The 17,330-nt window shown below is 36.2% G+C and overlaps 1 protein-coding gene across 1 annotated transcript in view; it reads left to right on the top strand.

Moving 5' to 3' along the window:
- The first annotated feature begins 8,477 nt into the window (after positions 1–8,477).
- The window catches only part of LOC106871669 (uncharacterized), a 118,084-nt gene continuing 109,231 nt past the window's right edge, over positions 8,478–17,330 (top strand). Inside the window, exon 1 of the mRNA XM_014918254.2 lies at positions 8,478–8,583. The gene's annotated coding sequence lies outside the window, so the exon portion shown is untranslated. The remainder of the gene's footprint in view (positions 8,584–17,330) is intronic.

Here is a 17,330-nt window from a genome sequence, read left to right as displayed (position 1 = left end):
TCATGGGCTTCTTTCAGTTTCTGTCTATGGAATCCACTCACAAGGTTTTGGTCATCCCAGGGCTATAATAGAAGGCACTTGTCTAGAATGCCGCACTGTGGAACTGAAACCCATACCTAAGTCTGTGAGAAGTGAATGTAAGATTTTTAAAAAAATAGTAATAATAATGAAATAAAATAGAGAAAATAATTTGAATTTGAAAGTGTATTTGTTTTCAGATTGTGTGAAGATAATTTCTTTTGTAGATTCTTGATTTTTCTTCCCAGCTTTTGTTTGTACCATACTTAACTGTCTTCTTATCTATTCACTGATCATGTGAAATGATATTTATAACCTTAAAATATACATAGAAGGATTTGTTTGTATGTGTCTTTTGTGTGTATGTGTGTGTGTGTGTGTGTTGTGTATGTTAACAAGACATGGCAGAAGGTAACTGAGATTAAGAGAAAAAAAAAAATATTCAAATTATCAAAACAAAATTCCACAAGAAATTTTACATAATATGCATATTTTTGCTTCACATGTGGGATGCATGTTATAAATGGTAATTACTCGGCAAAGTTTTAAGAAAAAAATACAGGCATGCATATATATATATATATATATATATACATGTATGTATAAAATGTGTGTATATATAAGCATGTATATACAAATACAAGGGGAGCTGAGAAGTTCCTGGCTTTAAGGGTATTGTGAAAGGCTTGGTTGGAGGTCCAACATTTTGAATTCTTTAACAAGACTTAGAAAAACTGAAAGACTGCTGCATTAAGTATGTGAATGTGAGAGGGGAATATGTTGAACAAAATCATAATTATCTGATCCTCTTGTATTTTCTTTTACCCAAAGCCAGGAACTTTTCAACACCCCTTCATAGATGTGTGTGTGTGTGTGTGTGTGTGTGTCTGATATCTGCATTTAATTGCAATTTTTATTTTCTTTATTTCTTCTTTGAAGAAATTCTAGCTTGTTGTGGCAAATTAGTAGAGAGGTGTAGCTTTGTATCACATTTATCCATCTCTGCATTCTTACATTCAACTCAGTACTAATTAGCATTAGCTACAGAACTTCAAGTCTCGTAGCATTCATCTGAATAGCTGTCAAAGTTCTAAAAATCCTTTTATATATAATTTTAAAACCATTGGACATGTGTTTTCAACAAACCTGCATACCAAGTAATTTTTTTTTTCATGTGGTTATACTGTCTATCTCAGCTATTGGAAGCATATTCTTTACTGCATCTTTTTTAGGCAAAGTGAATAATATTATCTTTACAGCTGTTTCACAACCAGTTTGTCATTTATCAGAAAACACATCATCTTATTTTCTGCTGACAGACAGAACTATGCCAGTAATTCTCTCTATACAGCTTAATAACTTATGCATGCTAACCACAAAAGGATGTGGCCAAATCATAGCAATGTCCCACTCACACACACACACACACACACACACACACACATATGGTTACTCCTCATACAACATACAACTGGCTTTTTTCAATTTCAATCTATCAAATCCACTCACAAAACTTTGGTCAACCCAGGGCTGAACCCAAAACCACATAGTTGACAAGTAAAGTTCTTAACCACACAACTATATCTGCACCCATTTCTACTCAACACAGTATGAATCAGAAAGTCTGAACTAGGACTAAGAGATCCTTAAAATTTATTGACAACCACTGACTGACCATGGTGATTGTGTATTCATGACCACTTTTATGATGAGTATTACTAAATTTGGTAAAGTGAGCTGCTTAACCTCTTAGCACAGTGGTTCTAAACTATTTTTTACCTATGGACCCCTTTGACTCCTGTTTTGCTCAAGGAAGGGGGTCCCTTATAGCCATTCGATGTCTAAAAAATCCCATTATATTTTTTATTAGACATAATTAGGAATTGTATCAAAAACTTGTTAAAATATTTTGTGTATTGTAGAAGTATAACCAATTTATTGCACATAAATTTTGACAACAAAATCTTATATGGACACTGGCTGAGAACCACTGCGTTAGCATTTAAACCGACCATATCTGGCCCAATAATTCTATCAGTTTTATGTTCAAACCAGCCAGATCTGATCTCTCACACTCTACAATGTCATCACAAAATTAAACAATCACATTTTCAAAATCTCGAAGCTTTGAGATAATGCATGATTAATTCTAAACAATGTGAATAAGTAAGCATTATATGTGAGACAATAATCTGAATGTGGAAGGGTCAAAGGGCATACTGGATGCTGAAGTTATAGTTATATTGAATAAAAGAGAGTATGGTCAGAGCTGGAATACATTTTACTTTCTCTAGCAGGCAACAAACTTCACTACGCCACTTGTTATGCATCTCAATAGGTTTTCTTTCATGCACAATAAACAGTTTTATTCTTTTATTTGTTTCATTCATTTGAGTGCAGCCATGCTGGAGCACCACCTTGAAGGATTTTAGTCAAACAAATCAACCCCAGGACTTTTTTTTTTAAAGCCTAGTACTTATCCTATTAGTCTCTTTGGCCAAACTGCTAAGTTATGGGGACATAAATACACCAACAGTGGTTGTCAAGCAGTGATGGTGGGACAAATACAGACACAGATACACACACACATATATGTATGTATGTACATATGTACAATAGGCTTCTTTCAGTTTCTGTCTACCAAATTCACTCACAAAGCTTTGGTTGGCCTAAGGTTATAGTAGAAGACACTTGCCCAAGGTGTCATGCAGTGGGACTGAACTGTGACCATGCTGGGGCACTGAATTGAAGGGATTTTAGTTGAACAAATCAACCCTGCTGCTTTTTTTTTTTTTGAAGTCTGGTCCTTCTTTATATCAGTTCCTTTTGCTGAACTACCAAGTTATGGGGGATGTAAACAAACCAACAAGTGGCATCAAGTGGTGGTGGTGGCAGTGGTGATGGAAGTGGGACAAACATGAACATACACACACATGTGTGTCTTTGTGTATGTGTTATGTCCCTGTAACTTAGCAGATTAGCAAAAGAAACCAATAGCAGAAGTATGAAGCTTAACAAAAAATCAGTACTGGTGTCAGTTAGTTCAACTAAATATTCTCCAAGTCCCCAGCATGGCTGCAGTCTAATGACTGGAACAAGTATAGGAAACAAAAAATTTATTCCAAAGTTATAAGGCTTCACAATTTGTTGGGTAAAAAAGTGGATGTGTGTGTGCATATATGTATGCATGTGTGTGAGTATATATTATGTGTGTGTTATATGTTCCATAGTTTCATGACCTAATTTCCACAATATCTCAGATAGATAAGTACATGTGTGTGGTTTGAGAGGTGGTGGAGTGTCATTCCAAAGTTGCATGACCTAATCGTCACAATATCGTAGTGCAGATAGATGGCAATGTGTTTCTGTGCAAGTGTGTGTATATGTGTGTGTGTGTATGTATGTATGTATACATGTATATGCTTGTTTGAATATGTGTGTATATAAGCATATATATTTGTGTGTTAAGCATATAAATGTGTGTGTAAGCATATATATATATATATATGTGTGTATGTGTGTCTGTCTGTAAGCATGTGTGTGTTTGTCTGTAACCATGTGTGTGTGAGCATATATATGTGTAAGCAAACGTGTGAGCATATGTATATATGTAAGCAAACATGTATGTGTGTGTAGGTCTATGTATGCATATATGTATAAGTGTGTGTATACTTGCATTTATATGCATGTATGTGTATCTTAGTATATGAACACCTGTGTATGTGTGCAATACTGTATTTTTTCTTAAAGATGGTGAGCTTGCAGAACTGTTAGAGCACTGAAAAATATGGCCTTTCTTCCAGCTCCTTATGTTCTGTGTTCAAATCCTGCTGAGGTCAACTTTGCATTTCATCCTTTCAAGGTTAATAAAATAAAATACTAGCTGAGTACTGAGATAAATTTAATCGATTTGGCCCCCTCCCCTCAAAATTACTAGCCTTGTGTTAAAATTTGAAACCATTATATCATCATGTTCTTAAGCCTTTCTTTTTCATTTCTGCTTAGCCATTATAAAGGGTGTGACCATTGACAAGAAGTGTTTGTAGGAAGGTTTTAATCCTTTAGCATCTAAACCGACCATATCCAACTCAAGTATTTTACTTGATTTATGTCAAACTGGCCAGATTTGGCATCTCACACCTACCCAACAATACCATTCTAAAAACATTCAATCACATCACAAAACCTTGAAGCTATGAGATGGTGCTTAATTGATTCAACCCAATGTGAATGAAAATGTTTTGTGGAAGGGGTAGACCCAGGAAGATGTGGGACAAAGTGGGGAGAAAAGATCTTCAGACACTGGGCCTCACTGAGATGACAAGGGACCAAGACTTCCGGTGATTTGCTGTACTTGGGAAGATACATCAAGAGAAGTAAAATTGTGGCCATCCATACATACTGGCATGTCCTTTATGACCATGCCCTCACTTCCTCTCCCAGCTGAAAGTTCTTTGTCTAGCAGGTGCTGGTGCCATATAAAATGTACTCATGCCAGTGCCACATTATATGCACTTGTGCCAGTGTCAATCACATAAAAATGCACATATGCCAGTGCCACATGAAATGTACTCATGCTGGTGCCATGTAAAATGTACTTATACCAGTGCCACATAAAATATTCTTGTGTCAGTCTCACATAAATGCACTTGTGCCAGTGCCACGTGTTTTGCAATCATGCTGGTGCTATGTAAAAAGCACCTAGCACACTCTGTAAAGAGGTTGGCATTAGGAAGGGTATCCAGCTGTAGAAACCATGCCAAAAACAGACAATTGGAGCCTGGACAGCTCTCCAGCTGGCCACCTCCTGTCAAACTGTCCAACCCATGCCAGCATGAAAAACAGACATTAAACAATGATGATAATGATGATGAAGAGGAGGATGATGATGATACATCAGGCAGGGTAATTTGAACGCTAAAGGGTTAAATACAATCAACATGTATCTGTGTGTGCGTTATTAACGGCACACTTTTCCTATAGAACAGCTATGTACCAACATCAGGTCATCACACATCATAATAGCAGACAAAACACAACACATCCGTTAACAAACATTAGTCATGCTCGGTTATTCTCACAAAACCTTGATGACTGGCCATGGAGTCAATCCTAAGTACAATTTTCGCAGATTGTGCACCAGAATCACTGGAGCATGACTGTTTGTCTGTACATGTGGTCTGTGACTATATGGGGGGGGGGTGTATGACAGGATATTAACCTCATCTGTGAGTTATACCAAGGGTGGATGTTTGCATATATGAGTATGTTCAAACAGTTATGAACTTCATTCGGAAAGATGAATGGTTCCAAAGCTGGTGAAATGTTTGTGCATGTCTGTCTTTACGCGTGCGCACACACACACACACACACACACACACACACACACACACACACACACACACACACACACATGTGCCACTTGCATACACATATGCATGCATGCACATACATACAGAAATGCACTGCTCACAAATAAACAGTACCAATTAAAAACATGTACATACATACATATGCATAGTCACATGGTCACACAGTACCAAGCAACTGCACATATGTACATGTACAAGTGCACTTTAATAACAACTGCATACACACACAAAAATACAGTAACAAGCAACCACACACACACAGTAAGAACAACAGCTCACATAACATGATTTCTCAATATCAACAGCTCTTTCTAAGTCTGTCTCTATCTATTTATAATTATTTATCTATACCTCTATCAACCTGCCTGGCTATCTCTATCTATCTATCTATCTATCTATCTATCTCTTTATGTATCCCTCTCTATCCATCTATCTCTCTTGTGAGTGGATTTGGTTGACAGAGCTGTTGTGTATACACACACACATATCTGTGTGTATGTTTGTGTTTGTCCCCTGTCACCACTTGACAACCAATATTAGTGTTTATGCCCCTGTAACTTAGCAGTTTGACAAAAGAGACTACACCAGAATAAGTACCAGGCTTAAGCAAAATAAGTACTGGAGTCAGTTTATTTAAGTAAAAACATCCTTCAACGTAGTGCCCCAGCATGGCCACAGTCTAATGACTGAAAGAAGTAAAAGATAAAAGATATATATATATATATATATATATATCAACTTTAAATAGAGCTCAAAATTGATCCGTTGAAAATACTTTATTACAACAACAATAACAATAATAATAACAAATAAATAGACCTATGTACATTTCGATAGAACATCCAGAATGATTAATACATATCATAAAATATTACAAAATATAGGATACTCCATCTCCTCAGGGTCCCATTATTATTGCTAGCATCACCATCATTATTATTAGCAATACACATCCCAAAAAAAACGAAACCATTCAAATCTAATTTTCAAAGTTGACCCATGAAAATATACAAAACAGGATGAAAAAGTAATATATATATATGTCTGTATGTATGTATATATATATGAATATGTATGCATGTGTATGTATATAAATATATATATATGTCTATGTATGTATATATATATAAATATGTATGCATGTGTACGTATATAAATATATATATATGTCTGTATCTATGTGTATATATGAATATGTACGCATGTGTGACTGAACACTATTCAATTTTTTTTCTCCGTGTTTTTCTCCTTGTCTCCGTATTCTTTCTGTTGAAGAGCGTAGCTCGAAACATCAAAGACTTTCCGCATTCCCGAGCGTCATACTAATACATCCTTTTGTTATTTACACCACTTGTCCTCATCTGTTGTTGCTTTTTCGTATATTCTCCCATATATATATATATATATATATATATATATATATATATATATACACACATCTAATATAGGATAAAATTTTCAAAACATTTTATCAGTAGCCAACATATTTAAAAAATACCTTTTAAGTTGAAAATTATAATCAACTTATAAATAAGGACAAAAGAAAAAAATTCCTATGCCAAATATGCCAAGAAATAGACTCTAAATCGTCAATAGTGATGAACTATATGTTGTTATTGACAGTTTAATGTTTGTTTCTCGGCATATTTGGCATAGGAATTTCTTTTTTTTTTCCCTTATTTATAAGTTGTATATATATATATATATATACACATATATATATATATATATATATATAGTCAGACAAGCACTCACACACATAATACACAAATGAAGACTGAAACACACGACCATATACACACACACACACACACAAGGACACATATGGAGATGCACATACATAGTCACACAAACCCATACACATAGACACACTCAAATATGTACACACAAGGAGACAGGTATACACACAAATATACACATACATACAAACACACAAACACCCATGCTAGCATGGAAAGCGGACGTTAAACGATGATGATGATGATGATGCACACAAATGTACACATATGCACACAAACAAACAAACAAAAAGAACGCAGCTCTGATAACGTACAGAATCAATGACTATTGAAAAGGTTGCAAGATGTAACGAAAATTTTAATAAAATTAAGTAAATGAGTGGAAATTGAACCGGTGAGTGTGTTAGGCACTAAAAGAGAATGACTCTCCCCAGACACAATAACATATATTTATAATCTCAATATAAATCAGATGTTCTATATGTAGAAGATTGTTAATAATAATAATGATAATTCTTTCTACTGGAAGCACAACGCCTCAAATTTGGGGGAAGGGATTAAGTCGATTACATCAACCCCAGTGCATAACTGGTACTTATTTAATCAATCCCTAGAAGGATGAAAGGCAAAGTCAATATTGGCGAAATCTGAACTCAGAACGTAGTGATAGACAAAATACCACTAAGAATTTCACCTGGTGTCCGAACAATTCTGCCAGCTCACCACCGGCAATGACTGTACTGCCCACTCCCTCATTCACTCTGTCAGAATATCATTCTTCTGGAATCTATTTCCTGCTCTGACACTGGTGCATGTAACTCTGGCTGTTATGCTTTTTCTTATTTGTATTGTATTGTTGTTCTTATTATTTATTATTACTAAGGCAGTGAGCTGGCAGAATCATTAGTACACAGGGCAAAATGCTTCACAGCATTTCATCTGACTTTATACGTTCTGAGTTCAAATCCTGCCAAGGTCAACTTTGCATTTTCATCCTTTCGGGGTAGATAAAACAAATACCAGTGGATGTAATCGACTTAACCCCTCCCCTCAAAATTGCTGGCCTTGGTGCCAAAATTTGAAACCATTATCTATTATTACTAAGACAGCAAGCTGGCAGAACAGTTAGCATGCTGGGCGAAATGCTTAGCGGTATTTCGTCTACCACTACGTTTTGAGTTCAAATCCCACCGAGGCCAACTTTGCCTTTCATCCTTTCCGGGTCGATAAATTAAGTACCAGTTGAGTACTGGGGGTCAATGTGACCGACTTACTCCCTCCACCAAAATTTCAGGTCTTGTGCCTGATGATGATGACTTATTTTTGATTATTATTGTTTTTACTCTTACAGGCCTGGATTCCAACATTACACAGTACAGCTGTTACCTTCATCTAGCGTTGTGAATTGAGGTGTACAATATAGGAGAATTACATGCAACAATTAAAAATCAAAGGTAATTAACATTAAGATTTAATTTGTATTGAGTCAAGGAAGGGTGTAAATTGGGGATGTTGTTATTTTTGTCTTTTTTATTTCTTGTTTGCTTTTTAAAATATTCCAATTGTATCCTCTTTTGTTCCTTCTAATACTGTACCAGCTACTATACCTCTGAACTAGCAACCTCTTTAACAACAGGTTCATTTTCCCCCTCTTTCTCTCCTAACCCCTTTTCATGATTTATATAGTTGTATTTGGTATATTTAATTTATGTATTTTGTTTGCAAGATTTTTTATGTAAATTTGTGTTGAAATAAATCTTGTGTCTTGGGACAGTCATTGCACTTTATTGTTAGTTAATTGGTTAAATATCTAACCAACTAACTAATCATTCGTTTGTTTAATATGTTGGTTAAACAATCAACCGGTTGTTTGTTTGTCAAGGTCAAGTCTTGAAGAGTCAGACCTTGAAAAGAGTGTCATTGATGAGGTCACAAATAGCAACGAAAGGACTTTGACAAACAAACAACTGATTTTTACCCAAATGACTAACAATAAAGAAGTGAGATCAAACCAGTGTGTATGTTTATTATTATTAACATAATGACCCTCCCAAGGCACAACAATATTTGATATATGTTTCAGTTAGTGTGTAAATGCCATGATGTATTTAAGTTGTAGACCCAGCAGTGTAAGTCTACTGAATAACTTTATGAGCCAATGATTGTACCATCATTGTTTTCCCAAGCTGTTAGAATCATGTTCTTCATTATGGTATCATGTAATTTAAAGGAGATTTGATAAAAGTGGCAGCCAGATTTTCCTTAAATTGCACCCAAAAATCCTGGAGAACAGATTCTATACTGTGGTCTTAGAAAATGCTATCCCTCAAAAAATTTTTTTTTAAAGTTGGAACGATCATGGTTGGGCTGTCTTTCATTATACGTCTACTCAGCTAGTGCTGACTTAGAACTAAACAACATCACAGTAGATATGTATGTATATATGTGTGTGTGTTATATTATTATTATCATCATAGTTATCCTATGCACAAAGGAGTCCTGCATGTATACCCATACCTAGAAACATCCTGCATGCAACAGCATAGGAGTGTTATGTGGTTTTTTCCCCAAAATACACCAAACAAATATATACATAAAAACACACACACACATGCAAAAGCTCGGAAGAGCAGTACATGCCATGTTCTGTCCTTGGATTAGGATTTCATCAACTGTAGACCCTCCCTTTCTTTTATTGTCAACAAACATATTGTTTATAAACCCACTGTTATTATTAGGTACTTAGGTAAGGTGGTAAGTTAACAGAATTGTTAGCACACTAGGCAAAACACCTAGTGACATTTCATCCATCTTCACGTTCTGAGTTCAAATTCTGCCAAGGTCAACTGTGCCTTTCATCCCTTTGGGATCAATAAAACAAGTACCAGTAGAACACTGGGGGGGGGGGGTCAATGTAATTGACTAATTCCATCCTTCCCTCCAAGATTGCTGGCCTTGTGCCAAAATTTGAAATCGTTATTTGCCACTTAAGTAAAGAGAATGGACCAGTTTGCATATGTGATCCTTTCTTGGCAGCTAGCTCATTGATGAAATTCCTATGGAAGGATTAAAACCTAATGTGTCCTGCTATTCTCTGCTTTTAATTCCATAAAAATATTGTATACATAGTTGTGGTGTTTCCAATCATCGATAAATTCCTTGTTGTGTATAAAATATTTGATATATTTTGTAGAGTGACTGTATATAGGCTGCAAGGACAATATAGTATAAAGCTCAAGAGAAATGACTCAGGGATATCATCTGCTTTGAAAATAAACTGTGAAGTAAGCACAAACAAACTTGATGGAGCAAGCACAATAGCTCATAAATCTGTAAGGCTATACTCATACTGATGAGATGTGAACTAAAATAAGCGGTATATATTTGATTGACCTTAGTATTAATATCTGGAATTTGGAAACATTAGATACCACATTCAATATTATAGAGTATCTAGCCCTACTCCCTACCATCTGTGCTATGCAATTTGATAAAATTAACATAAATAAATAAGCAGAGAAAAAAAATCTGAAAGAAAAAAAGAATAACTGAAATAAGATTTGTGAAACCCAACTGATTGAAAGTAAGTTTATCTGCAAGTTTGAGTGGAGGGTAACTGGCAGTTTTGATAGATTTAATTTGTGATTTGCATTTATTTAACAACCGACCTTTTGAAGTATATCTGTAAACATGTGTGGATAGTTTCTTCTTACCAATTGTTTGGGAATGTTAACTGTCATGTTGCAGATTTGGAACCTGAAATTGGAGGACACCAATTTTGCAGAATGTTTTATCGACTGATTTATTGTTAATTCTTTTCAGTTGTATCTTAGCTCCACAAATATTTACATTCTTATCTAATATACTTTGTAAACTAACTGTTTTTAGTACATATGATTCTTCACTGGACGGATAATGTCAGTGTGCATATATAACATAGTGTAAGAGATTTGAGAGAAAAATTGGGTATATGTAGCATCAGATGTAGTGTGCAAGAGAGAAGACTGCACTGGTATGGCCATGTAATGCATATGAATAAAGACAGTTGCACCAAGAGGTGCTGGTCTCTAATTGTTGAGGGAACATGTGGAAGACATGAGACAAAGTAGTGAGAAAGGATCTACAAATGTTGGGACTCACTGAGGAGATGACAGGGGACCAAGACTTCTGGCGGTTTGCTGTGCTTGAAAAGGCACATCAAGCTAAGTAAAAGTGTGGTTGCCCTTGCATACAGGCTTGTCCCTTGCAACCCTCTCCAGCTGAGCATGTGGACCTGTAAAGTGCTGGTCCCACACAGAAAAGAATAAAGTGGTTGGCATTAGGAAGGGCATCCAGCCATAGAAGACCATGCCAAAACAGACATGGAGCCTGAACAGCCCTTCAGCTAGTCCAACTCATGCCAGCATGGGAAACAGATGTTAAATTATGATGTGCACTCAAGACATAAGGCATATGCACACACACAACATAAGGCATATGTGTACACATACACACACACACACACACACACATGCACAAACTACATGAGGTACATGCATACAAGTGTGTGTGTGTGTGTGTGTGTGTGTGTATATATACACATATCTATGTATGTATCTCTTTGTTATTTCTTATCTTTTCAAACATAATTCAAGAGAAGTAGAACTGGTATTTAACTTAGAGATGATATTTGTTTTCACTTCAGCAAAATATTTTTAAAAAATGAATAACCTTTAGCTACAGCCAAGAAATCAAGTGCACAATGCAACAAACAGGTTAAGCATAAAAAAACTATTTGTTTTAAAACATGGGATGCTTATTCTAATTAATTTCCAGAAGCAACTTTTATCTCTATCGTCGCTTTGTTTCTGAGAAAGAGAATAAACAGGAAAAAAAAATTTTTTTCATGTTGTTGTTTCATGGAAGAGCAATTTAGTAATACTGAAAGTTGTTAAATTAACTAAAGAATTTAATCTATTTTGCGAGGCATCAAAATTTCCATTACACAACCGCAACGCGGTCACTGACATAGATTTATAATGGAAATGTGCCAGTGATTCATTTACAGTTGCGTGACAAAAATTTTGACATCTCATGAAATAAATATAATTTTAAGTGGATTTAACAGCTTTGCATAGTGTCATTAAATAACTTTTCAGCAATTTCATTACTTCAATTTCAACATGAATCAAGTCATTCACAAGACAGATACATCTCCAGAGAATGTTATTAATTCTTTGGCATTTTGAACGTCCATATCCAGCCAAAATATTCTACCTGTTTTGTGTTCAAACTGGCCAAATCTGGCTTCTCACATCTATCCTACAATGTCATTCTAAAAATATACAATCACATCATTGAAATATCAAAGTTATGAGATAATGTATGATTAATTCAAAATAATGTGAATAAAAAAGCATTACATTTGACAAAGTAGTCTGAATGCTCAAGGGTTAAATTACCCATATCCCCCCCCCCCAATATTCTACCTGTTTTATGTTCAAATTGGTTGGATTTGGCCTCTCACACCTACCCTACAATGTTATTTTTAAAGTATGCAGTCATCAAAATCTCAAAGGTATGAGATAATGCATGATTACTACAAAACAATGTGAATAAATAAACATTACGTAGGGCAAGTGTTTTCTACTTTAGCCTCAGAATGACCAATGCCTTGTGAGTGAATTAGGTAGGTAGAAACTGTGTGGAAGCCTGTGATATATGTATAAGTCTGTTCTTGTGTTTGTGCCTCTCTTACCATCACCTCTTGACAACTGCTGTTGTTTGTTTACATTCTGATAACTAAGCAATTCATTAAAAGAGGCAGATAGAATAAGAACTAGACTTAAAAATAAGTACTAGGGTTTATTTATTCAAGTGAACCCCTCAAGATGGTGCCCTAACATAGCTGTAGTCCAATAACTAAAACAAAGTGAAACATAGAATGAAATATTTATACATATGGCTTTTATTTGTGTATTTCTCTATCTTTGAATTCACCCCATCTTTAAGAAGGCCAATTCCTAAGTAACAAATCTTTATCATAGAAAATTAACATTCTGTGCTGGTATGGTTGTGCGGTAAGCAGTTTGCTTCTCAACCGCTTGGTTTTGAGTTCAGTCCCACTGCATGGCAACTTGGACAAGTATCTTCTACTGTAGCCCCAGGCTGACCAAAGCCTTGTGACTGGATTTGGTAGATGGAAACTGAAAGAAGCGTATCATTTATATATCTATGTGTAGGTGTTTTTGTGCTTGTCCTTCCCACCACTGCCACCTGTTGACAATCAGTGTTGGCTTGTTTACATCCATGTAACTTAGAGATCCAGCCATGCCTGTGCCTATGTGTATTTCTCTATCTTTAAATTCATCTTTAAGAAAGCCAGTTCCTCTGTAACAAATCTTTATTAACCCTGGAGGCAAAGTGGTTGAGTTCCTTTTGAGCATTGGGCCTCATGGAGACAAAGTGGTCAAATTCTTTTCGAGTGTTGGGCCTCATGGGGGCAATGACCAAGTCCTTTGGCATTATGTTGTGCTTGAGAAAGACCCATCAAGCCAAGCAAAATCGCAATCATGGCAGATACCGGTGTCACACAGCTGGAACCCATGCCGGTGACACATAAAAGCACCCAGTATACTCTCGGAGTGGTTGGCATTAGGAAGGGCATCCAGCCATAGAAAATCATGCCAAATCAGACTGGAGCCTGGCACAGCCTTCCAGTGTGCCAGCCCAGTCAAACTGTCCAACCCATGCCAGCATGGACAACAAAAGTTAAATGATGATGATGATTGTTTTGAATTAATCCTGCATTATCTTATGGCTTAGAGATTTTGATGATGCGATTGTTTATTTTTAGAATGACATTGTAGGGTAGGTGTGAGTTGTTGGATCTGGCCAGTTTGAACATGAAAGAATCAGAATATTTTGGCTGGATATGGCTGTTTGAAATGCTAAAGGGTTAAAGAAAGTTAGCATTGCAGCAACTGTTTAGCAATAACAATATGGTAGTCTAACGTATATTGTTATAGTAATAACAATATATACGTTAGACTGAATTTGAAGAATTAAGTGTTAAATGGGTTGTTTTTCTTCTGAGTCTGAAAGTTTCAACTTACCATGACTATTGCTTAAGTATTTAGTATAGAGTGTATGCATGTTGGTCTGTTTCTATGTATTTGTGTGTTTAGATAAATAGATAAAATTTCTCCTTTGAAGTATGACATAGAGCCAGCCACATCCAAATACTGACTAATTATGTGAAACTCTATCTCTTCTGTGCGCGCATGTTGACACTCTTGCTCTGCGTCTGATATGGGCAGTTTTTGTGTATGTGTATATTTATGGCCACATGTATATGTATGTTTGCAGCTGTGTGTGTGGAACACTTTGTTATTGCTGACCTTTTTTTTTTTTTTTGTTTCTATGGTGCAAAAGACCTAAGAAATTCATGCGAGGAAAATTTCACCAACTCTCCACCCCCACTCTCTCACTTTCTCTCTTTTATTTCTCTGTCTGTCTGTCTCTTTTCCTTTCTTTCTGTCTTTCTCTCTCTGTCTTTCTCTTTCTCTCCTCCTCTCTCTCATACATTGCCTGAATATAAACATGCTACCTTGTTTTGTTATATAAGGAAATGTGTGTGTCTGCATGCATGCATATAACATGAGACTCTTCAGGCTTATATTTCGCTTGGGTAAGAGGATGCAATACCTGTAGCCTATTCACATACCTTTAAATCAGAGATGGGCATAGTGTTCAGCTTTCTATTTTTTATTGCATACATTTGAAGGCGTCATCAAGAAGAAGAGACACTGCCAATGTTCTTGGCAGGTCCTCCAGTGCTGGAGTCAATAATAATATTCAGCTTGATTTGTTGCAGCAGGTCAGCTTTTGGAAGAGGGGCTGTTTTAGATGAGATTGTAAACTTTGGGGCATCAAACATACGGCTCACAGGTTGCATCTGGCTCACAATAATATTTACTGTGCACCCTAGCTGAATTTTATAAAAGAAAAACAAAAAAATCTTTATATTTTTTTTACCACCAGTTCTATGTGAAAAACACCCATGCTGGTGCCAAGTGAAAATCTGGCACTTTGGTCACTTATGATGAGGGTTCCAGTTGATTTGATTAATGGAACAGCCTGCTCATGAAATTAATGTGCATGTGGCTGAGCACTCCACAGACATGCATACCACTGATGTAGTTCACAGGATGTGACAAGGCTGGCCCTTGGAATTACAGGTGCTACTCATTTTTGCAAGCTGAGTGGAGTGGAGCAATGTGAAATAAAGTGTCTTGCTGAAGGACACAATGCATTGCCTGGAATTGAACTTATGACCTTACTATCATGAGCTGAATACCCCAACCACTAAGCCACTCACCTTTACTGGTGCCAAGTAAAAAGCACCCATTACTCTGAAAAGTGGTTGGCATTAGGAAGGGCATCCAGCTGTAGAAATCATGCCAAAGCAGATGATTAGAGCTTGATGCAGCCGTCTGCCTTGCTAGCTCCTGTCAAACCATCCAAACAATGCCAGCATGGAAAATAGAATTAAATAATGATGATGAAAATTATCAGTTGTATACTGACCTCTTTATTCATTTACTTTGGCCAATATTATAAAAAGGGTTTTTAGGAATAATTGTACTTACCTGGCCTTTGAGATCTAGTTTATGTTTGAATCCAGTTTCCAAAGCCAAAAATACTGATTGTGTTACATGACAGGGAAGTGTTTAGAAAGGAAGTTTACAAGGGATGGTATAATTTCATGGGTGAGAGGAAGGATTTATAGTATATGGGTACAAGGATGCAAGGGTACTGTGTTTGAAAGGTAGGGTACAGGAGCTGACTGAGAATGGCTGGAAGAGGCTTGTATATGGAATATGTTTACTCAGCATCAATGTACAGACAGCAAGTTAAGAGATACAGAGAATGTTGTTACTAGAATAAGAAGAGATAAATGAAGAAGAAACAACACAATAATGAACTTTTTTGTGTGAGAGAGAGAGAGAGGTAAATTGGTAGAGAGAAAGAGACCATTCTTGTATGTAGACTGTGTTTAATTGTAGGTGTATTATCACAGTAGGGAGTGTCTTTCTTGTCTCTCTTGCATATGGTGTATCTGACCCTTGCAAAGGGTTAGCTAAGATATTCAAGGATAAAGTGTCTCTGAAGAGGAAACCCAACCCCTGTGATGCAGTTTTGGGAATGTGTAGAATGTGAGGCCATAGTCTGAAGCTATCAAATGTTGTTAGGCCTGTAAGTTAATGAGAGGATGTATCATTTTTACTCATTCATAAATGCTAGGAGTGGATGCAGCGTAGTAAATTTGTGGTTGGTTAGTCACAGATCTGCTGTAATTGAGAAAATTTGAGCAAGGACTAATTGTGACTGTCCGCCCATCATTTTGTATATCTGGGAATACATTATCAAATAGGCTGTTCCTAGTTCAAGACAGAAAGGTTGTGATTTGTGGAACTCAGCTGCCATAACTAGTAGGCTGAGCTATATCTAGTAAAGTAAGTTGATTACATTGATCCCCAGCATTCAGCTGGTACTTATTTTATCAAATCCAAAGGGATAAAAGGATAAGTCAACCTTGACAGAATTAGACCGAGAATATGAAGATGGATGAGATGCCACTAAGCATTTTGCCTGACATGCTAACAATCGCCAGATTACTGCCTTAATAATAATAATAATAATAATAATAATAATAATAATAATAATAATAATAATCCTTTCTACTAAAGGCACAAGGCCTGAAATTTTGGGGGAGAGAGCTAGTCAATTACATCAACCCGGTACTCATCTAGTACTTATTTCATCAACCCCCAAACTGATGAAAGGCAAAAATCGATCTCGGTAGAATTTGAACTCAGAACATAAAGATGGACAAAATGCTTAGCAGCATTTTCTCCAGGACACTGATTCTGCCAGCTTGCCACCTTAATAATAATAATAATAACCCTTTCTACTATAGGCACAAGGCCTGAAATTTGGTGGGAGAGATAAGTTGATTACATTGACACCAGTGCATAACTGGTACTAATTTATTCGACCCTGAAAGGATGGCAAGCAAAGTCAACCTCAGCGGAATTTGAACTCGGAACGTAGCGTTGGGCAAAATACCACTAAGCTTTTTGCCCAGCATACTAATCATTCAGCCAGCTCGCCACCTTCTTCTTAATAATAATAATAATAATAATAATAATAATAATAA

This window comes from Octopus bimaculoides, chromosome 24, assembly GCF_001194135.2.
Source record: "Octopus bimaculoides isolate UCB-OBI-ISO-001 chromosome 24, ASM119413v2, whole genome shotgun sequence".
In the NCBI taxonomy this organism is placed as follows: domain Eukaryota; kingdom Metazoa; phylum Mollusca; class Cephalopoda; order Octopoda; family Octopodidae; genus Octopus; species Octopus bimaculoides.
This window is presented reverse-complemented; position numbering and strand designations above follow the sequence as displayed.